Source organism: Delphinapterus leucas, chromosome 6, assembly GCF_059928025.1.
Source record: "Delphinapterus leucas isolate spDelLeu-1000000601 "Yukka" chromosome 6, BTC_Dleu_Yukka2, whole genome shotgun sequence".
NCBI lineage: Eukaryota > Metazoa > Chordata > Mammalia > Artiodactyla > Monodontidae > Delphinapterus > Delphinapterus leucas.
Window position 1 is genome coordinate 45,029,261 of NC_143134.1, and position 22,403 is coordinate 45,051,663.

The 22,403-nt window shown below is 44.7% G+C and overlaps 1 protein-coding gene across 1 annotated transcript in view; it reads left to right on the forward strand.

The window, feature by feature from the left end:
- The window catches only part of B4GALT1 (beta-1,4-galactosyltransferase 1), an 81,149-nt gene that overhangs the window by 894 nt on the left and 57,852 nt on the right, over positions 1 to 22,403 (forward strand). Inside the window, exon 2 of the mRNA XM_022551697.3 lies at positions 12,097 to 12,426. The gene's annotated coding sequence lies outside the window, so the exon portion shown is untranslated. The remainder of the gene's footprint in view (positions 1 to 12,096; positions 12,427 to 22,403) is intronic.

Sequence of the window (22,403 nt, forward strand, 5' to 3'; positions counted from 1 at the left end):
CAGATTCTAGTAGCCACAGCTGAAAAGAACTGAGTTCTACAGACAAGTAGGACATGAAAGAAAGCTTCCATGGTCAAATAAGTTTGGAAAATGCTGGGTTAAATAGAATGAAATTGACTTTTTTGCTGAGGTGCTCCTAGAACTGTGAATGTGCTATTATGCATTGCAAGTGTTTAAGAGGGAGTGTGGGACTTCCCTGGTGGGGCATTGGTTAAGAGTCTGCCTGCCAATGCAGGGGACATGGGTTCAAGCCCTGGTCCGGGAAGATCTCACATGCTGTGGAGCAACTAAGCCCATGCACCACAACTACTGAGCCTGCACTCTAGAGCCCGCAAGCCACAAGTACTGAAGCCCGCGTGCCTAGAGCCCATGCTCTGCAACAAGAGAAGCCACCGCGATGTGAAGCCCACACACTACAACAGAGTATCCCCCGCTTGCTGCAACTAGAGAAAGCCCGTGTGCAGCAACAAAGACCCAATGCAGCAATAATAAAATATAAAATGAATAAATAAATCTTAAAAAAAAAGAGGGAGTGTGTAATACCTCGTATTTCTTAAACTTATTTGACATCTGTATTGAACATAATCAATACATTTCCTCAGATTCTCTCAGCCCTGCCTGAGACCTGGATTCTTGACTTTTTGCTTTTCCTTAACTGTTTAACTGTAGCCAGTGGTGTAGTTCTGTGGCCAACCAGCTGCTGCTGCCTGCATCTTGCATTGCTTTCCATCCCTCCATGCCTCCTCTCTTCCCTTTTATATCATTCTTTCTCTCTCTCTTTTTTTTTTTTTGCGATATGCGGGCCTCTCACCGTTGTGGCCTCTCCCGTTGTGTAGCACAGGCTCCGGATGCGCAGGCCCAGCAGCCATGGCTCACGGGCCCAGCCGCTCCGTGGCATGTGGGATCCTCCCGGACTGGGGCACTAACCCGTGTCCCCTGCATCGGCAGGTGGACTCTCAACCACTGCGCCACCAGGGAAGCCCTATATCATTCTTGAGGCTTTGGTTTTGTGCCTCCATAAAAAGCCTGAGCATATAATCTTTGCCTCAGGCTCTGTTTTCTAGGGAACCTGGGCTAGTACAACCTGCAACAGACCCCCCCACCTTTTCCTGGAATATTAACATCTCCTGGAACTTGGGGTTCCTAGAACACACTTTGGAAATGTGGCATTGGTTATTTTATTTTTCCCTGGATATCTGCAGGCACCTGAGACTCAGCGTGTCCAAGTCCGAATCAATCTGTTTTCCTTTATATTTGTTCCTCGTTTGGCCTTTCCTGTCTTAGTGACTGCATCACATTTGCTCATCACCCAAGTGACCTGGGTGTTGTTCCTGACTCCTCCTTTTCCTCTTCCATCCAATCTGTCACCCCCTCTTGCTTCCTCCTTTCTTCTTCTCATCTAATTAACAATTATTCATTATTAAAGAGACAGTGTAGATATCATCTTTTTACCCTGTCTCCTCAGTCTGCTGGGGTCTGGGTGATATACCACTCTGAGTTCTCATAGGCCCTTAAATTGTCTCTCTTACAGCACTTATAACACTGTATGTTAATTGATCTTTTAAAAATGAATCTGTTTCCCCCACCACCTTTGGTGTCTTATTCAATTCTTAATCCCCAGCACCTAGGATAGAGAATTTACTGATTTATTGATTGATGGGAGTGGATGAGGCAGGTGGGAGAGAGAGAACTCCAATTTGTAAGTCCTCAAAGGGAGGAAAAATAATTTCCCCTCTAACTTTCTGAGTTCTTTGCTGAGACCTCCATAATAAAAACACAGATTAACAAGAGAAAAGCAAAGAGAAATCATAAACATGTATACCTTATGCATACATGGGATATCCCCGAGGGAAAATAAGTGATTCCCTGAGGCGGCTTAGAATTCAGGATTATATACCAGCTTAATAGAGAAAAAAGAGGGGGAATGTAGGACTCTCAGCAGAGAGGAAATGATTTTTAGGAAAGATGAATGGGCCCTTAGAAGAGTAGAAGGGAGGTATGATAGTTTGTGACCAAGTTTGTCAGCATGTTGTATCAACTTCTAGCCTCCTTTCCTGTGATAAGACTCAATCTTCCCTTGTCGATGATGCCTCTAGGGAGGGTATTTTTGACAAATGAGTTCCTTTTGGAGGATCTATCTTTAGACAGACAAGGGGGGTTTAGAGAAAGCTCTACCTGCATTTGCCATTTTTTCAAGTGCCTACAGCTCAAAATAATCAGTATACCAAAGCAGTATATTTTGGGGTGGCATGTCCTGAACTCCTGCAGTCATATTTTGGGGCAGCATATTCTGCTACCCTCATTCCCCACCTTTGAAAATTCCTCAAGAAATTTCACAGTCTAGAAGCTGAGTTGGTAGATCTCATTGAACCAGTCTCTTAGTCCTGAGAATAGGTCAGTTCAGTTAAACAACTGTGCCCCATTCCAGGAGGTGGTATTGCAGGTGGGATACTAGCAGGTATTTGATAAGAGGCATATCTTTGGAAACAAAACAAATAATAGTTGGAGCATACTATAAGTCAGTTTCTGAGTCCAGAAGGCAGCCATGAGAAGATTTCTAGATATTGGGCTAGAAGCACCTTTCACAGTTTAAATGCTTCTGATGATGTCATTGGGTGTTCCAGTGAACTTTCTGAGTGATCCAGACAGCAACAGACATGAAGGTTGTCCATACATGATCTGTTGTGGTGATATCTCTGTGGTTTATATCAAGTTGTCCAGTTTCAGCTTCCAGGGCTTTTGGAAAAGGGAAGTTTTTGTTCTTAGTGACTCCAAGTCAGAAGGGTGAAAGAAAATTGCAAGCATTAGTTTGGAGAGTTTTAACCAGATATTAGAGAAAACTAGAATTCAAGATCCAGCCCAGTTTGCAGGTAGATAACAAAACTTCAAAGACAATGCACAGGGCTAGAATCTCATACCCACAAGGATGTGTTATAATTTTCTATTGAAACATAATTTTTCTCTGTACAATCACCCCCATTTCTAGCAAAGGTAATCACGGTAAGATGAATCTGTTTGCAAAATAAGTCTAGTCTCACTAAACTTCGCCTGATTATTTACATAAGTGCAGCAAGAATAGCAATTGACCATATAGGCTCTTTTAAAATCTACTTTGTTGGAACTTTCATAAGGAATCTCAGATTGGACTTTTAAAAGACTTTCAAGGCTAGGAAGCCAAACCAAAAACTCGTCATCAGACTTCACATGCATATCTATGCATTTGGGTGAATTCCTCTGTGCTCCAAGTCACCAAAATATCCTGAGGTTCCTGGGTCTGCCAGGAATTGATCTTCCTTACTCACCTGGTAAGGCTGGAAACCCTGAAATCAAGGAACCAGGAAGTTTCTCAGAAGGGGGCTTAATAAGCATTGGCTCCTTAAAGTCAACCTTATTTCCATAAAGCTGTCTGGCCATATCTGATTCTATGTACATCATTCTCAAATTTGATATCCTAGTCAAAGCCTTAGTAATATAACCAATGTTTCCAATTGTGTCCTATCACAAGGAGAACAGATTCTTATCAAACTTACACAAATAGTTATATTGCCATGAAAATAAGAATACTCAATAAGAGTCTGAATTCTGGAGGGATCAGGTAGGGAGAAAAGATAAATGCCTCAATTCTGTTTACAAAGGTACACTTTACCAAATTGCCATAAATCATAGATAGCTTAAGAGAAAAGAGAAAAGTTTTCTTAAATCTAGAAAACAAAACATTAAAGAACTAGCAATGTTTCAAACAAAAAGTCATAATTATTGTAATCATTCTCAACAGTTTATTCAGTCCCAGGTAATTAATTCTTGTTTGCTTGATCTTGAGCTAGTAGTTTTATGAATCATTCTGTTTTTCTATTAGAGTTCTGGAAATTCTTACCCAGTTCAATGGTATGATCTCAAAGTTATTGGAAACTGATATTCTAGAGTACTTATCAAAGTCCTTTCCATGAATCTGAAGACAAAGTGTTTTTGGATCATAGCTACTTGCAAAAGCTTTCAGGAAACATCAGACTAAAACAATAACTGTCTGTGACTGACCAAAAGACTTAAAAATGGCCATGGTTAAAAACCTGATGAGAGTTCATTTAAACACAATTGACAAGGAAATTTGGTTATTTCTGTGTCATACAACAGTTTAAGATGATAACTAGAGTTATGACTGATAACATTATACCAGGACATATCAGATTCTAGGAATTTCATATAATTTCTGGAACACCTATATTGATAATATAACACCCATACAAATATAACTTAAGAAGGTTAAACATTATTACTTCTTTAAAAATAAATTTATTTATTTATTTTTGGCTGCTTTGGGTCTTTGTTGCTGCATGCAGGCTTTCTCTGGTTGCGGCAAGCGGGGGCTACTCTTCGTTGCGGTGCGTGGGCTTCTCATTGAAGTGGCTTCTTTGTTGTGGAGCACAGGCTCTAGGCACATGGGCTCTGTAGTTGTGGCTCGCGGGCTCTAGAGTGCAGGCTCAGTAGTTATAAGCCCAGCACTTATTTTTCTTTAAGCTAATTAAATAGAGCTCTTTTACAAGTCAATTTTGGCACCACCATCCAGAGGTGGAAAAATATCACATATACATAACATACATGTATAGGCATACATAAACATACAGACAAATGCAAACTGAGATCTTACAGCTTTCATTTAAAAATTTTAGCCATATGTCAGGTACATTAATTCAAAACTCACTAGTACATGAAAGAACAGTTGGATCCAAATTGTGTTTCTGGCAGATGAATATGTTACAGTTACCCACTAGATGGCTAAAGTTTTCACTTGTATTTGTGGATAAGACTTTCAAGAGTTTTCACTTTCCCAACTTCCAAAAGCTCCTGTTTCCTTTTTAGCCCCAAGTAGTTGCTTTTATAGGTCTTTGAGCCCCTTGAGAGCCCCTGATGGAGGGTATGGGGGCCTAAAGTTCAAGTGACTATAGGGAGTTGAGGGTCTGAAGTGGGAAGGGAAAGGTCTGGCAGGGTGGACAGAGGGCTGGAGGAGGTAGGAGTTTGAGGGGGGACATAGCAAAGGATTCAAGGGAGCTGAATGGAAGATGGAAGGCAGCAAAAGGAGGAAGGAGGAGCAGGGGATATGGGAAGGAAGAGGTCTTAGAGGAGCCAGTCTGGGGAGATCTTAAGTTTTCCCAGTGAAGTTTCAAATTATCCTTAGCAAAATCATGTCAACAAAAAGGAAGTGGACACAACTGGCAGAGAATGCAGTCAGCAGGGGTTCGAGAAGAGGGTTTCAGTGGGGACTTCCCTGGTGGCACAGTGGTTAGGACTCTGCACTCCCAACGCAGGCGGCCCAGGTTCAATCCCTGGTCAGGGAACTAGATCCCACATGCATGCCACAACTAAGAGTTCACATGCCACAACTAAGGAGCCAACAAACCACAACTGAGGAGCCCTCAAGCTGCAGCTAAGGAGCCCACGTGCCGCAACTAAGACCCAACACAACCAAATTAAAAAATAAATAAATAATAAATTGAGTAAGAGTTTGCTAAAAAAAAAAAAGGGTTTCGGTTGACCAGAAAGTCCTCATGGGAGGAACACGATCAAATAGAGAGAACAGAGAAGTCTTTAAAAAAAAAACTTCTCAACTGCATCGCACAGGGAGATCAGCTTGGTGCTTTGTGACCACGTAGGGGGGTGGGATAGGGAGGGTGGAAGGGAGATGCAAGAGGGAGGGGATATGGGGATATATATATATGGGGATATATATATACATATAGCTGATTCACTAACACAACATTGTAAAGCAATTATACTCCAATAAAGACATTTAAAAAAATTAAAAAGCTTCTATCAGGCTCTGAATATCAGCTTCCAATTAGGCCATCTTCTGACCATAGAACTATTAAAAAAAAGTCCTTTCGATATTATATCAGATTTCAGCCAGGACAAACAGTAAATATTTCTGACAATATTGAACTTCTTTTTAAAACTTATCTCTTTCCCTTTTCTTTTATACCAAAGGTATAACTATCAAGTGACTCAAAACCAAAACTTTTATGAGTTAACTATGGACGCAAGAGCTGTCCTGAAAAAGGGTGCAAAAGATGCAATTCTCCCAAGATCCAGAACTACTCACAAATATCGCTGGAAAAAAAAAGGCTTAGCTCCCCTGCAACAGGAGGCTATCTGCAAATGGGGTGTGACCCACAGTCTTGTCTGGCCACATTCTTGGGGCCCCCAAACTGATGTTTGAGCCACTTGTACACACAAGAACAAATAGCCTGCCTGCAAGCCAAGGTCTCAGGACACAAAGTAGACAAAAAGGAAAGCAGTAGTTGTTTCTGGGAGGGAAAGGATAGATAACCAAAGGGTACTCCAAAAACCAAATTCATAAGAGTCACAATTCAAAGAACTAATCCTTAGTAATGTTTTTCTCCTGCTAATCTGACATTGGAAAGGAAGGGACCACATGAAATTTTACCTTCCTGCCTTTATTGGGCCCTCCAGATGGAGATCCAGGAGTGCCAATTTTGGTAAGAATTCTCACCCTTCTGCCAGTGTTCCCAGGATTCCATCTGAGTAGGGTGTCTCAATGGTCCCATCTCATCCCCAGAAACTGTAGGAGAGGAAAAATGATTTTCTCTGTACCCTTCTGAGTTCTGGTCTGAGACTCACGTAATAAAACACAGATTAACAAGAGCAAAGCAAACAGAAGTTTATTAACGTGTCTACCTCATGCATATGTGGGAGATACCCAGGGAAAAATGAATAATTCCCTAAGGTGGCTTAGAAGTCAGGATTAAATACCATCTTAATAGTGAAAGGTGAAAGGGGATTTAGGCCTAAGAGGAGAGGAAATGATTTTTAGGAAAGATGAATGGGCCCTTAGAAGAATAGATGGGAGGTATGATAATTTGTGACAAAGTGTGTCTGGATGATTTATGGCCTCCTCTTCTCTGATAAGAGTCAGTCTTCACTAGCTGATGCTACCCCTGGGGAATAGATTTATGCCAACTGAGTTCATTTCGGAGGTTCTGTCTTCAGACAGATAAGGGGAGTTCAGAGAAAGCCTCTCCTTGCATTTGTTGTTTTTCAAGTGCTTACAGCCCCAAATAATATATCAAAGCAGCATATTTTGCAGTGGCATGTCCTGAACTCCTACAGCCACATTTTGGGGTGGCATATTCTGCTACCCTTCAACCTCCATCTTAAGCAAAACGGAAGTATTCTGCGATGGTGAGAAGTACATGTTTGCTCTACCCTGGGTTAAGGTGGCTGGAAACTACATTTTATAATTAGCTCCAAAGCACCATTCAAAGATTTTAAATAAAGCGTTCAAGCAGGACTACTGCCACACACTCCGACGTAGCCAGAGGTGCCCAGCTCTCAAGGAGGCACCCACCGTAAGGACCGGCCCTTGCAGGAACTTGAGAGTGATTGCATCCAGAAATGGTGGGCCCTGGCACCTTATGTGTCTCACCCTAGTCCTTGGGCCTGTTAGCAGTTAAGCTGGGAGATTCACTGACTCATGATGAAGATCAGAAATTCATGCCTGTTGTAAAATAAAGTTCCATTTAGGGGAGTGTATTAGTTTCCTCAGGTTGCCATAACAACGTTTCACAAACCAGCTGGCTTAAAACTGAAGAAATTTATTTTCTCACGGCTCTGGAGGCTAGAAGTCTGAAATCAAGGTGAGGGTAGGATTAGTTCCATTTGAGGTTCTGAGGAGGAATCTGTTCCATGCCTCTCTCCTAGCTTCCCATGATAGCCGGCAATCCTGGCGTTCCTTGGCTTGTAGATGCATCACTGCAATCTCTGCCTGCGTTTTCATGTGGCCTTGTCCCTGTGTCTTTCTGTCTTCACATGACTGTCTTCTTCTAAGGGCACCAGTCATATTAGATTAGGGGCCAGTCCTACTCCAATGTGACCTCATCTTAACTAATTACATCTGCAATGACCCTATTTCCAAATAAGCTCATATTGTTGGGGTTAAGACTTCTACTTTTCTTTTTTTTTTTTTTTTTGAGAGGGGATGACACAATTGAACCCATAACAGGGGGGGAAAAAAAGAATTTTATTTTACATCAATTTTTGAGAGCTGCTTTGTTCTAATTACCCTTATTTTTGTTTAGAGCAGGGGTCACAGGCTGGTGACCCAGGGCCAAATTTGGCTTCCAAGAGTGTTCATTAGGTCAGGGTCTCCACCATTCCCTAGTGTCTTAAGCTGGCCACTTCACAAATTTGCAGTACCTGAGGGGCCCTTGAAGGCATCTGCATAAGTGACCCTTAGTTTAGAATTTGCTATCTCAGAACATCTTCGTTGTTTTACCACCTTAGCCTCAGAACTACGCTGAGAGGCAGAACAAATGTGTTCTCATTTCACTGACCAGGAAACAAATGTGTTCCCATTTCACTGACCAGGAAACAGTCTCAGAAAGTAAAGGTGATCTGCCTGGATCACACTGATCACACAGTTAGAAGTAGCGGAGCTGAGTCTCCAACCCAAGTCTCCAGCCTCCCAACGCAGCTTGAACACTGATCAGGCCCACATCTCCACATCTCCAGCCCTGCAAGGCAGCAGTGGGCTCTCAGGACCCACCTTCCACCCCATTTCCCCAGCTAGATTTTCAGAGTAGCAAATGCCAATAGCATTCTTGAGTCTTAGAGACTTTTTAAAAAGCAGGCACATTCCTGGAGGAAAACCTCTGTAGATGTTCCTCTCAGAGAGAAGAAAATATAATAATGTGCTGTCTGAGTTAAGGGCAGTCTGGTTTTGAGCTTGGTCAAACTTTCCTTGTGCAGGTATGCAAGAAAAAGGAGTGAAAGGGACCACACCCTCTCTTCTCTTATTCTGGAATTCCTATTAAACGGGATGGCAGACCTTCTGGATCTATCCTCCATGCTTCCTAACCGTTTTTTTTTCTTTTTTTCCCCTATGGCAGCATGAGGTATTTTTTTTTTCATTAAAGATCCAGATGTGGAACAACCTTTGGGGGAGGGTGTCACTTAGGGGTCAAGCCCCGTTTCACCAGCGCCCCTGTTTGGAGAAGTTGCCTTCACAGAGGCCGGTGGTTTTTCGATTTCCTTTTTGGTTGTTCTTTTGAGAACTTGATACTTGTTCTGGGCCCCCTTCCTAGAAATATGCACTTACAAATGTAAGGAGATGGAACAAAACTTCTTGGAATTTCCCTTATGCTCGGTATTTTGAAATTTCATCATAATTAATCCAGGTGTAGGTCTTTTAAAAAAAAATTATTCTTGGTGCTCAGTGTGCCATTTTACTGTGAAAGCTTACTCCTTTCTTCACCTCTAGGAAGTAGGACATAATTTACTTCTTTTTCTCCCCCCCTCCATTCCCTCTGTTCTCTCATTATGGAATTCCTATAAAACAGGATGGTAGGACTTCTGGATCCATCCTCCATGCCTCCTTCTCCCCCCTCCCCCAACTTTTTTTCTATGCCAACATGAGGTATTTTTATTAAGAAATAAAAATAACTAAATGAAATCCTTTAAGTCCCTTTAAGACTTGGCCCTGCTGTGTGCACAGTAGTGCTGAATAAACATGACCTCCTTCTTCTTCATTCTCAGCACCTATATGAACAAGCACATCAGCGACAACAATAGCTAACATTTATTGGCACCTTAGTGTGTGTAAGGCAATGAGCAAAGTACTTGATACATTACCGTATTTAATTCCCAGAACAACCCTATGAAGTAGGTATAATTACTGTCCCTATCTTACAAATGAGGGCGCTGAAAGCCATAAAGCAGAAGTTGGCAGACTACAGCCAGTGGGCCAAACTGGCTGCTGCCTCTTTTCTTTTTATTATTATTATTTTTAAAATTATTATTATTATTTTATTTTTTTGGCCATGCCATGTGGCTTGCAGGATCTTAGTTCCCAGACCAGGCATCAAACCCAGGCCCCAGCAGTGAAAGCACCAAGTCCTAACCACCGGACTAGCAAGGAATTCCTATCTAAATTTTCTTTTATACTTCCCACCTCTGGTCTTTTGAACTGCATTTTGAGAGAATTTCTCCACTTGATCTTTCAACTTTGTTTTTCACTCTTCAGCCATATCTATTTTGTGATCAGTCCATTGAATTTTTATTTGGAAAACTGAGTTCTTAAATTTCCAAAATCTCCACTTGATTCTTTTTAATATGTGAAATATCCTTTCACATTTCTTGTGAACCTATTAATTACACTTAATCTGAAGGCTTGTTTTTTAGTAGTTATTAATTCTGTTTCTTGATGTTAGTTTTTCTGATGGTGGATTTTGATGGCCCTCTTTCATAGTCTTGACTTTACTCAAATGTGTAGTTTTCTAGACGTTTGTCCATGTTTTAATTGTGCATTCTTGTTCTGTTTGTTTACTGAGTTTGTTTACTGTTTACATGTCTGCTCTGTTTACTGAGTCTGCATGTAGCAACTTGGTGGGAGGAGTGGAACGTGCTGGTTGGGTATCGATGGGGTATGTAAGGAAGAAGAGGATCTGCCTTGTCTTTTGGGTACGACAATCCTTTCCCTTCCTGGGCATTAGTTTTTTGGGACAAGACCTTGCCTCTGGTCCAAGAGCCTATGCTCAGTGTTTTGGTCTGGGGTGAATCCCCCCTGCAGCTAGCTGATTAGTACAAATGTGAGGAGAAGGGGATAATTTCATTAGATACTCCAAATTCAGTTTCCAAATTAACCATCCCAAGGAATGGCCCAGGGCCCATTAAATCTGAAAGTCTGATATTGAAGTTCTTTCTTAATATTTCTACTTTTGTGCCAGGCTTCTTGTGCATGATTTAAAAAAAAATTATTTATTTTTTGGCTGCATTGGGTTTTCATTGCTGCGCATGGGCTTTCTCTAGTTGTGGAGAGCAGGGGCTACTCCTTGTTGCAGTGTGCTGACTTCTCACTACAGTGGCTTCCCTTGTGGAGGAGAACGGGCCCTAGAGTGCGCGGGCTTCAGTAGTTGTGGCACGTGGGCTCCATAGTTGTGGCTTGTGGGCTGTAGGCCGCAGGCTCAGTAGTTGTGGCACACGGTATTAGTTGCTCCACGGCATGTGAGATCTTCCCGGACCAGGGCTTGAACCCTTGTCCCCTGCATTGGCAGGTGGATTCTCAACCACTGCGCCATGAGGGAAGTCCCGATTTTTTTTTAACCAATGTCAATCTTCTCTTTATTATCTGCCTTTGGTGTTAAACTTCTGTACTCCCCTTCACCTTCAAAATAATAAATATTCATCTATCTTCTTCTTTTACTATTTTTATGATTTTATGTTTTACATTCAAAGCTTTTAGCCATCTGGAATTTATTCTAACATCAGCCATGACTTAGAGCTCTAACTTAATTTTTTTCCTAATTGTGAGCAAGTTGTACCCACCATGCTTTCCATGTGTGGGCTTTTCAAAGGCAGCTCAACCCCCAGAGCTCCATAAAAGCCTAAGAGCTAAGAATAGAAAAGGTAGGACTATAACTCAGTCAGATCCTAATCTCTGCTCCATTACTGCTCACTCTGGGACTCTGGCAGAGCTCCATTCTCCTTAGGGAAAAAGCTCTGGCCAATGATGTAAGGCCGAGAGGGCTGAGGCAGTGAGAGAAGGATTTGCAGAGTACCCTCTAGAGGAGATTAATAGTTGCTGCGTCCCTGCCACTGGGCATGGCCTCATGGGAAACAGTTGCTCAGCCTTGCCAACTATTGCAAGGGACCCCAAGCTCTACCCCTTAACTGTATTTTCTTTCTTTAACCCCCATGTCCTTTCCTGACTCAAAGCCCATCTCATGCTGCTCTTCTGTGAAGCATAAGTGCTCCTTCTCCGGGTCCCCACTGCATTTTCCACAGATCTTTAGTGCAGCTTTTGCAATTGTTTGTTGATATGTCTATTAGTTAACAAATAAACTAACTTACCAGGTATGAAGGATGCTACCTGCCACGTACAGGAGACAAAACCCAAAACACCAGAAGATAGAAGGTGCTGCTGCCCCTGTAGTATTTGCTGAGGCCCCAGGTGTTTGTGGCACCATGGTTGGCACCATGAGTGGCTGTGACTTTGATTAGGCTACCTGAAGCTAAGGAGTCCATTCTTTTTGACAAGTGTCAGGTCCTGGAGAGAGCAAGAAGAATCAACTTTTTCTCTTTCCTCAGGGAACTGATAACCTGGTGTCTAAAGTGTGTAGAGAGAATCTTGGAAGAAACTTCAGGAAAGGAAGAAACAAGGCCATCAAAACCTTCAAAGCGAATAAGGAATAAAGTTGAGTTGGAGAATGCTCCCTCATCTATAAAATATGTGCACCAGCCGTTCTTGTGTGCTGAGTGTGTGTGAGGCACCAGACTCTTAACACACCTTATCTCATTTGATCTTCATGAAACCGGGTGGCATTATCAGTTGCATTTTGTCGATGAGGAAGCTGAGTCTCAGAGAGATGAGATGATTTACCTGTGGTCACTGCGAGGAGGCCACAATCAGAAGCCCAGGTAAGGAGGGGGTTAACTTCAGAGAGGAGAAGGACCCACCCTTGGCTGTTTGAACTCCCTCTTCCTCTCCTTCTCCTTCTGCTTGGAAGTACCTGGTGGGGCTGAACAGAATTTTCAGTTTTGTTCTCTGGACCTTTGCTTGGTGGTTTCCTCTGCCTGCACTGCCCTTCACAGCACTTCTCCTCTGGTGAAATCTTAGCTTTCTCTTAGAGGCCACCTCTAATGTCCTGGTCCTGGTAGGGCCTCTTCCCCCTCCTCCTCCCCTTCCTGTAGCCCTTCAGGCAGGGTCCAGCTGGGCTCTGGTTCATGAGGTACATATCTCCCCAAAGCCTGCCTTCCCCTAGGCTGTCCTCACTGAGGAGAGACAGACTCAATATTTTTTGGTCTCTCCAGGGCCTAATACAGGGCCTGGCACACATGCTTGTTGACTAAGGGCAGGAAGAAAACCAACATTTTTTTGAGCAGTGTCAATGTGTCATTCTCAGAGCTTGTGCTGTTCAGAATTTACCCCTCTAAATCCTCCCCTGGAGATTATGTGAAACTTAGACAATAACCACAGAAATACTCATTCTTTTGAGTTGTCTTTTGCACTATTTCCTTGGGAATTATCCTTTTTTCTTTTTTCCTCCAAAAGATATTTTACACTTTGAGAATTAACTAAGAGAAAGTTTCTTAAAATACGTATAATATAAAATTTACCATCTCAACCGTTTTCAAATGTACAGTTCAGTAGTGTTTAGTATATTCACATTACTGTGCAAAATATAAGATGAACTTTTTCATTTTGCAAAACTGAAAGTCTATACCCAATAAACAGCTCCCCATTCCCCACTCGTCCCAGCCCCTGGAAACATGTTGTTACATGTTGTTTCCAATGTGGTGTGTTAATTTGACCGCTCCAGATACCTCAAGTAAGTGGAATCATACAGTATTTGTCTTTTTGTGTCTGGCTTATTTCACTTAGCATAATGTCTTCAAGGTTCATTCATGTCTTAGCATAGGTCAGAATTGCCTTCATTTTCAAGACTGAATAATATTCCATTTAGGTGTAGTTTTTTGTTTGTTTCTTTTTGTTTAATTTTCAACTTTTCTATTGCTCTTCAGTTTCTGTTTTTGCTATTACGTTTTAGTTTTACTGCATTGTGATTAGAGAATGTTATCTGTATTCATCCTACTTTTTGAAATGTATTGAGATTTTGTTTGTTTTTTGTGGCCTTTCATGTGGTCACTTGTTAATGCTCATAAAGAGTATATTCTAGGTTTTCAAGGTACAGAGCTTGATATCTTTTAATTTGATCTACCTTACTAAGTTAACAAATCAAGTCCTCCATATCCTTACTTATTGTATGATTTATTGATCAGTCATGGGCTAAAAGAGGTGAGTTAGAATTTTCTACTATTACTGTATTTCTGTCCATTTCTCCATGTACTTCCTAATTGTTTTTGCATTATAAGTTCTGATACTATATTTTTGGTGCATAAATATTGATGCCAGATCTTCATCGTGGCTCTCAGCCTTTATCATTACAACATTTTCTCCTGTATCTTGTTTTCTGATTTTCTGTGAATTCAACCATGTCTGATGTTAATACTATAACCCTTGGGGTTTTTTTGTTGTTGTTGTCGTCGTTGCTTGTATTTGCATATGTGGTATTTGTTTTGTTTTCTATTTTTTCCTTCTCTTTTACTTTCAGTCTTTCTGAGGAGCACTATTTTAGATGTGTCTCTCACACATGGCACTAGTTAGGTTTTATTTTATGAGTCCATGAGCTATTTCTAAAGAGTGAGGTGATCAGGTCAAAGAAAGCTTTTAAAGCTCTTGGCCCTCATGGCCAAATAATTTTTTCACTGGTTGGACCACTTTGTCCTGTCGCCAGCATTTAGAAGCAAACCATCTCCCCACCACTGCCAGCATGACTATTACACAGCTGCTTAGATATTTAATAGGTGAAAATGGGACCTCATTGTTCTTTCATGCTTTTCTTGGCTTCATCTAATTCTACTTTAAGTAAATAAAGATGGAAGAAAAAAGAAGTTAAAATGAAACATTCCTTTTCAGATATCTTCAGTGAGATTAAGATGGGTGGTGGTGTTTCTTATTGCAGATTTCCATGACATTGGACCAATCACTTTCCACAAGCTCCTCAGCTCAGGCCTTGGATCTCCCCAGGAGAAATTGTGTAGGTTTCTTCCTCAGAGCCCTACACCTTGCTTTCTCGCCTTCTGTAGTGAATAGGCAATATAACAGAACAGGAAGATATAGGGTCTGGAGCTAGACTGAGTAAATTTAAATCTCAGCTCCATCTTTGCTATTTACTAGCTGTGTGTTCTATGGCAGTTACTCAACCTCTCTGTGCTTTGGTTTCCCGAGGTAATAATTCTCAAGGGTAACAATGATTACAATATTAACATAGTAACACCTGTTGGGGTTGTTGTGAGGAACAGTTAATTTATGCAAAGCACTCAGACAGGATTATTACTGTTGTCTCTTCCTCTGGGAAATACCCATTTACCACTTCAGCTAAGGTGGTTTTGGTGGAAGCATTTCTTTCTTCCATGGCCCTGCTTCCGGGTTAGCCACTGCATTTAGTCTTAGGCCAGGGGCAGGCTCCTGACAGAAGCAGAACCAATCAGAGGCCTTTCCTGGGAACTCTGAAGTTGGGACATGAGAAAAGAAGCCTTTGGTGCCTTTCTGGTGGGGAAGCTCTCTGAGGTGAGACCCAGGCTCCTGGCAGCCATGTTTCCAGCCTGTGAAAGGAGCCCAGCTTCGAGAGTGAGGCTGACTGACCAGTGGAGAAAAGCTGACATTAGAAATGGCAAGAGTCTGACATTACTGGAACCCTTAGTTTTGGCTGTCTCCAAAGGCACCGTGTGAGCCAATGAATGTCCTATTTTCTCTAAGATTGCTTGCATTGAGCTTCTGTCACTGCAATCAAAAGAGTTTTAATACATTTCCTAAGGCACCTTAGGACAGTACAGATCATGGGGTCTCCTGTCCACCTGTCTCTGAAAAGCCCTCCCTGAGACATATGCGCACACGCACACACACTCTCACAGAGTCATGGCGATTGCCAGCTCCTAGGAGTGAGCTGTAGTTCCTTCCCCGCCTGCACTGCCCGCGCAGTCCTCTACTTCTCCACACACACCAAAAGACAGCTGCGCCAGTGCCCAGGCATGAGGAAGTGCACTTGCTAAACAGGGTGTTATCCCGGAAATCTGTGCCTTTCTCTGTACGCTCCTTGTCCTTTTCTTCACTGCCCTATTCAGTAACTTTGCAAATGTATAAGGAGCACCTGCCAAGAACCAAGTCAGGCCTGGGGCCCCAGAGAGGCAGTTCCTGCTGTCAAGGAACCCGCAGGCTGTGGGGGCCATCAGGCCATCAAAAGACTGCTCTGAGAGAGACAGTGGGGTGAGTGTTGAACAGATGTGCTCGCCAAGTGCCGCAGGAGCTTAGAGGAGGCTCTGTCGCTGGTTGCCTGGGATGGTCGTCTGGCTGATCTACCCGCCTCGAGGTTCTCCCCACCCCCGACCCATCCTGCCCACTGCCGCCGGAATGTCTCCCCGAACAGATGTGCGACTGCCTCTGCCCCCTGCAGGCCTGAGCCCACATGCCTTAGCCTGGGAAAACCCTAAACCAGATATTGCCTCAACTTACTTTCTCAGCCATGTTGTCCACTGTTCCCCGTTCACAAACCTTACCCATGAGTCTAACTGTGCCACTCACCTTCATCAGATGCATTCAGTGTTTTCCCACCATGGTGCCTGTCCTCACTCTGTTCCCTCTGTCTCCCATTCCTGTGTGTCCCGGCTGTACACACCTTCCGAGGTGTGGGATGGCAAATGCGTTTCGTGTGCCTGCTCTGATCGTCTGGCTGTGTTTCTGTGTTCAGAAGGATTCTGTAGACATACTTGGGCTCAGTGAAAGAGTAAGGGATCAGTCAGCAAAATCTACTATGGCCACCAAATTGGGTGTGTGCTGGGGATGGGCGTGGGAGGCAGTGGGTGGTGAGGAGCAGCACACTTGGGATGCATGTGCGCTTTGTTCCAGGTCCAGGTCTTATGCATCTCCCCATCCCCATAAAGACTTCCTTGCTCCTACAAGTGAAATTAACTTCTTTCTCTTCTGAACTTTTATAGCCTTCTCTCTGTGCCACTGTAAGAGCACTGGTTTCTCCTACCTTTTTATGGGTACATCTGCTTTTGTTCTATTTGAGGGGACAGATGGTACCCTATGGAGTATGGTACAAGGGAGAGATTCAAAGCACATTAACTGAATGGATGAAACCATGTGGAGCACTAAGATGGACGTACAAAGGGCTGCAAGGGGCCCATCCTGAGGAGCTGGCCTTCCCCATGGGCCTCAGCTGACTCTGGGGATGGTGTTGTTACAGATAAGTTCTCACTCCTGAACCAACTTCCTGCACTGCTGCTTCTGTCTGACCTGCCGTCTGCTGTCGTCTTGTGCGTCTGTGACCATGAGGTCTGAGCTCCCAGCTTCTCTAATTCATTCCTTTACTCACTAAACCACAGCGATGCCTCCTGGGTGGCCAGTTCTGTGCTCGCTGTTAGGGGCCCAGGGACGATGTCCTGCCTTTAATCCTATCACTGACTTGGGGAGAGTGGGGCAGAGGTGGTGGAAAGACGGAGACCTGAGTCCTGGGATTCAAGGAGAAGAAATGTGGGTCCTAAGACAGGAGTAGGGAGGGTGCTGTGGGAGAAAAACAGAGGCTTCTGGGGCAGGGTCGGGGTGGAGGTTGTTGATACATCCACATCCACCAAATTGCCTCTTTCTCTATGCTCCTCAGCACCTCATAACTGGGTTGCCTGATTGTCACTGCAAGCTCTGTGCTCCCAAGTTTCAGGGCCCGTATAGATGGAGTCAGGAAAAAAAAATTTTTTTTTAACATTTACTTGTTTATTTACCTGGTTGTGCTGGGTGTTAGTTGCGGCAGGTGGGCTCCTTAGTTGTGGCTCGTGGGTTCCTTAGTTATGGTTCACCGGCTTCTTTGTTGCAACACGTAGGCTCCTTAGTTGTGGCATGTGAACTCTCAGTTATGACATGCATGTGGGATCTAGTTCCCTGACCAGGGATCGAACCCGGGCCCTCTGCATTGGGAGCGTGGAGTCTTATCCACTGCACCACCAGGGAAGTCCCAGCGTCAGGAGAAATTTAAACAGCCTCAGTGCATCCTACCACTCCCCATCCCACACAAACACTCAGACCTCAAGAGCCCAGCGCTGATTACCATTCCAGGCCTGAGATCCTCATGCCACCTCTTGGACTCCCTTGAATCTCCTTTGCTGCTGTTCACACCTGGAACTCTGGGCCCAGGTAACCACCCGGGCTCCTGAGCTGCATGGGGGCCCTGGTGCGCCTGTGCCCTGGTGACCAGCATGGGCATCTGTGATGTCCCCAAATTATTATAGGGGCTCCAGAATGATTGGCAGATTCACTCAGGCTGCTCTGTCACTCTGGGTTTCTGGTGCCCACCTCCCTCACCCTCCTACCCACTTCCCCTGCTCCTCAACCCACAAATGTGTTTAGGCTACAGAGTCAGCTGCAGAGCTGTATAGCACTGTTGGCAGGAGATGGGATGGCTTGAGAGCTGCCTGGAGGGGAACGTGGCAGATCACATTTCTTCAGCTCGTGCCAAATATTATTCAGATGCAGCTTTTCAGACAGACACAAATTGCTCATCCAATAAACACAGAAGGGCTAATCCCAAGACATTTATCAGAGTGGGGAAAGATGAGAGAAAAGACAGACACGAGAGGCCTTTGAGAGCTGGCCTGGTGTGGCTGGCCTGAGGGGAGGTGGGGAGACCTCCAGGCACTCCTGGGGTTTTCTTCTTAAGGGCCTGAAACCCAGCACCAGGGCTTTGGGATTTGCTTTCATTGTGACATACAAAGCCGGCGTTGGTGCAAACACTTCCCCATGGTGAACAGAGTAGAAGAAATGAACACAGGCCAGGGTGCCTCTGTGGGTAGTCAGCTCCCACCTCCAGTTGTCAGTGGTCATGGGGATTAGCTGTCTGCAGAGGCTGCGTATACTACCCCACCGCGCACACAGAGAAAGTCCTCAAGGCATGCTGTGATTGTTCGCAGAGTTCTCAGGAGACAATGCTCCTGGCCTGGAATCTCTTACTTCTGCCTGACAAGTGTGAGGGCACAGCTGCTGAGAAACAGGTTGAGGGACGCAGCTGACCACGATGGCAGGGGACCAGAGACATGGGGGCCCCCCATCCATACCAGAGCGCTGGCCAAGCCATTGAGGTCCTTTGCGCATCCCTTTCTGCTAGGACCTTCTAACGGGCCCCATGAGCGTTCCTCTTCAAGGATTCTGCCCAGAAATGAAAGAAATCAGGCCCTCCTCTGAGGCCCAAACTCAGAGCCCAGGGAGAGGAGGACCAGGTGAAGCCTCTAGAGTCAGGCTGGTCCTCCCACTGTCTGTGCCACGGTCTGCGCCAAATGTGCCCAGCGGAGAGGTGGGAGTGCCCATTGGAGGGAAGAGGCACTGACTAGATCAGGGTGAGGGCATGGGAATAGTTGCCAACATTTGTATAGTCAGGGACTATTCTCACTTTTCTCACAGCAACACGATGAGCTAGCTGTACTATTATTGGTACGACTTTCCAGCGGGGCACTGAGAGGTTAGATAGCTGCCTAAGCTCACCCAGTTAGGAAGGCCTCAGAATCTGTACACTTAACTTGCCATACTGCCTGCAGGCCTATGGAGAGATGCGGTGGTTTCAGAAATGCCAGTTGTATGGGAATCCTTAGGAGAGTAGGATTTGGAGGCTGGAGACCCCAGACCTGGGATGGTGCCTTTGAGGCACAATGCTAAGGCAGGCTTCCACTGAGGACCTGGGGGCTCTATAATTAGGCTGATTAACTCTCCTGGTTTTCCCACAACTGAGAGGGGTCCTGGGCTGTGGATTTTCAGTTTTAAAACTGGGGCCACTGTGGGCTAACAGGGGTAAGTTGATCATCCTACCTGTAACGAAAGGGCTGGGCTTGGATCATCGTCTTCAGGACCAACCTGCAGGCCAACTTCCTCCTCACCCTCCCGGGCTAGAGACTGACAGAGTGATGTGCTGATGGGGAAGGTGAGCAGAATAACAACCAGCTGGCAGCAGCTCTTTCCAGACACTTAGGAGGGGAGGACTACAATATCAGGTGGCAACAAAGCAGGGACACTGTAGCCCTCAGAACCTAGTGGGAACAGGTGCCTTCTGGCGTGGCCAGTCTTACACAACTAGAGAAACTGGGAAATTCCCAGGTGAGGATTGGCAGGCAGGCCAGGTGACTTCCCAGGAAGTCTGGGCAGGGCCCAGCTCGCTCTGCCTGTCGGGAGCAAGTTTCTATTCTGGTTCCTGAAACTTCATTCCTGCCAGGATGGCCTCTCCTCTACTCACCTGCTCGGTGACCCACGTTGACCTGCATTCCTAGGCTCAGCAGCCCTTACCTTTCACCCTCTCTGATTTGTCCCCACCTGTTATATGACCGTGGCTCTTTGTCAGTCTCTTTGATTGTAAAGATCTGAAGTTCACTCGTGCAATACCTGGAAGATTCCAGTAGAAGGAGAATGGATCCTGAGGCACAGAATCCATGGGCAGAAATGCTATTAGGTCTCAGGAGGGACAAATGGGGCAAGAAGCCTCGGGAACTTGGGCAGCAATCACTCTTCACTTCTGGGCCCACTTCTCTTTGTGGTCTGTATAAAGCTGGAAGACATTGCAAGAGATTGTCCAGCTGCTCAAAATAAATTTGTTTCCTGACCAAATGAAGTCAATCCAAGGCACTAAGAGAACTTCCAAATGAGATTGCTCAATCCCTGTCAGAGATTTTGGAGGATGAGTGCAGTAGGAAGAAGTCTGGAACATTGGTCATGTGCAAATGATCTTCCAGTTTTGAAAAAGGAGGGGTGGTAGTTAGTTTCTTTCTGTTACTTCAAACAGACTTAAGGGGAAAAAGGGAAAGGGGATTTGCCAGTTCACATAACCGATCAGTCCAGGGAGAGTCTGATATGGGCATAGCAGGGCACACCCCCCTGCCTCCTTTTTGGCTTCTTAGGCAGGCTCTTTCTGCATGGTAGCTGTAGGGGGCTGAATAGTGAACCTCCCAAATTCATGGCTACCCAAAACCTCAGAATCGATTTTATTTGGAAAGAGGGTCTTTGCAGATGTAATTAGTTAAGGCAAGATGAGGTCATACTGGATTAAGGTGGGCCCTATTTACAGTGATTTGTGCCCTAATAAGAAGAGGACGCATCAACAGAAGAAAAAGATACACACAGAGAAGGCCGTATGAAGACAGAGGCAGATTGGAGTGACGCAGCTAGAAGCCAAGGAATGCCAAGGCTGCTGGGAGCCACTGAAGATAAAAGAGGCAAGGAAGGATTTTGTCCCCAGAGCTTTCAGAAGGAGCATGGCCCTGCTGACATCTTGTGTTTGGACTTCTAGCTTTCAGAACTGTGAGAGAGTAAATTTCTGTTGTTTTAAGCCAACAAGCATGTGGCAGTTTGTTAGGGAGTCCTAGGAAACTAATACGATACCCTCAGCAACTCCAGGCTGGCCACCCTAGAGGAAAGGAAGAGGCTTTTTTCTCAACACATACAGAAATTTTGGGGCGGAGGGGATCTTTGCTTCCTGAACGTATCACTGTGGCCGAAGGGAAACAGTGCTCTCATTGGCCAGATATGAGTCCCACATCCATTAAGGGGACCGTGGTGAGGTTAGACTATCCCAACCACATGGGGAAGAGTGGACATCTTTTACCGGAATGAGGAGTGAATACAGGGAAGACAAAATTAACACCTGTCCCTTACAGGGCGAAAAAGTTGATTCTGCAGACTATGCTCTCATCCAACAATAGATTTTTTTAAATATAAAGGAAGTAGAGGGACTTCCCTGGTGGTGCAGTGGGTAAGAATCTGCCTGCCAGTGCAGGGGACACAGATTCGATCCCTGGTCCGGGAATATCCCATATGCTGGGGAGCAGCTAAGCCTGTGTGCCACAACTACTGAGCATGCGCTCTAGAGCCCCTGAGCCACGACTACTGAGCCTGTGTGCCACAACTACTGAAGCCTGTGTGCCTGGAGCAACAAGAGCAACAAGCTGCTTAACAAGAGAAGCCACCACAATGAAAAGCCCGTGCACTGCAATGAAGAGTAGCCCCTACTCGCCGCAACTAGAGAAAGCCCACGTGCAGCAAAGAAGACGCAATGCAGCGAAAAAATAAAAAATAAATAAATAAATTTTTTAAAAAATGAAGGAGAGATTTCTCAGAACAATTTAGGGCAAGGACAATCAAATTGCTTTTTTTTTTTTTTTTTTTTTGCGGTACGCGGGCCTCTCACTGTTTTGGCCTCTCCCGTTGCGGAGCACAGGCTCCAGACGCGCAGGCTCAGCGGCCATGGGGCCCAGCCGCTCCGAGGCATGTGGGATCTTCCCGGACTGGGGCATGAACCCATGTCCCCTGCATCGGCAGGCAGACTCTCAACCACTGCGCCACCAGGGAAGCCCTCAAATTGCTTTTTTGACAGGTCCCTGAACTGACAGATCACAGAGCTGCATTTGATAGCTTGTCTGTTAGTAAACTGGGTCTTCAGTAAGGCTTTTAACAATCTCTGCCATGATATCCTTGTGTGGATAAAATGGGAAATATGGGTTAGATGACAGTATGATTAAGAGGAAAAGTAACCTGCTAAATGAGTGAACCTATGTCATTACATTTGTCCACTCAGCATGCAAACCCCTATCTTATTTTGCAAGAATTTTCTAATAATAATTTAGTACTAGAGGGCTGTAGTGCCCTGGCTCCCACCATGGAAGCAGAAAGGGGAAGATTTTCCTTTTCACTTCCTTGCAGCCGGGGCTCAATCATGTGAATTAGGCTCAGCCACTCCCACCAAGGACTTTTAATTTTTAGGAGGTGAATTTAAGGGGCAGATGCAGTGTAGGAAGTATTCATGGCA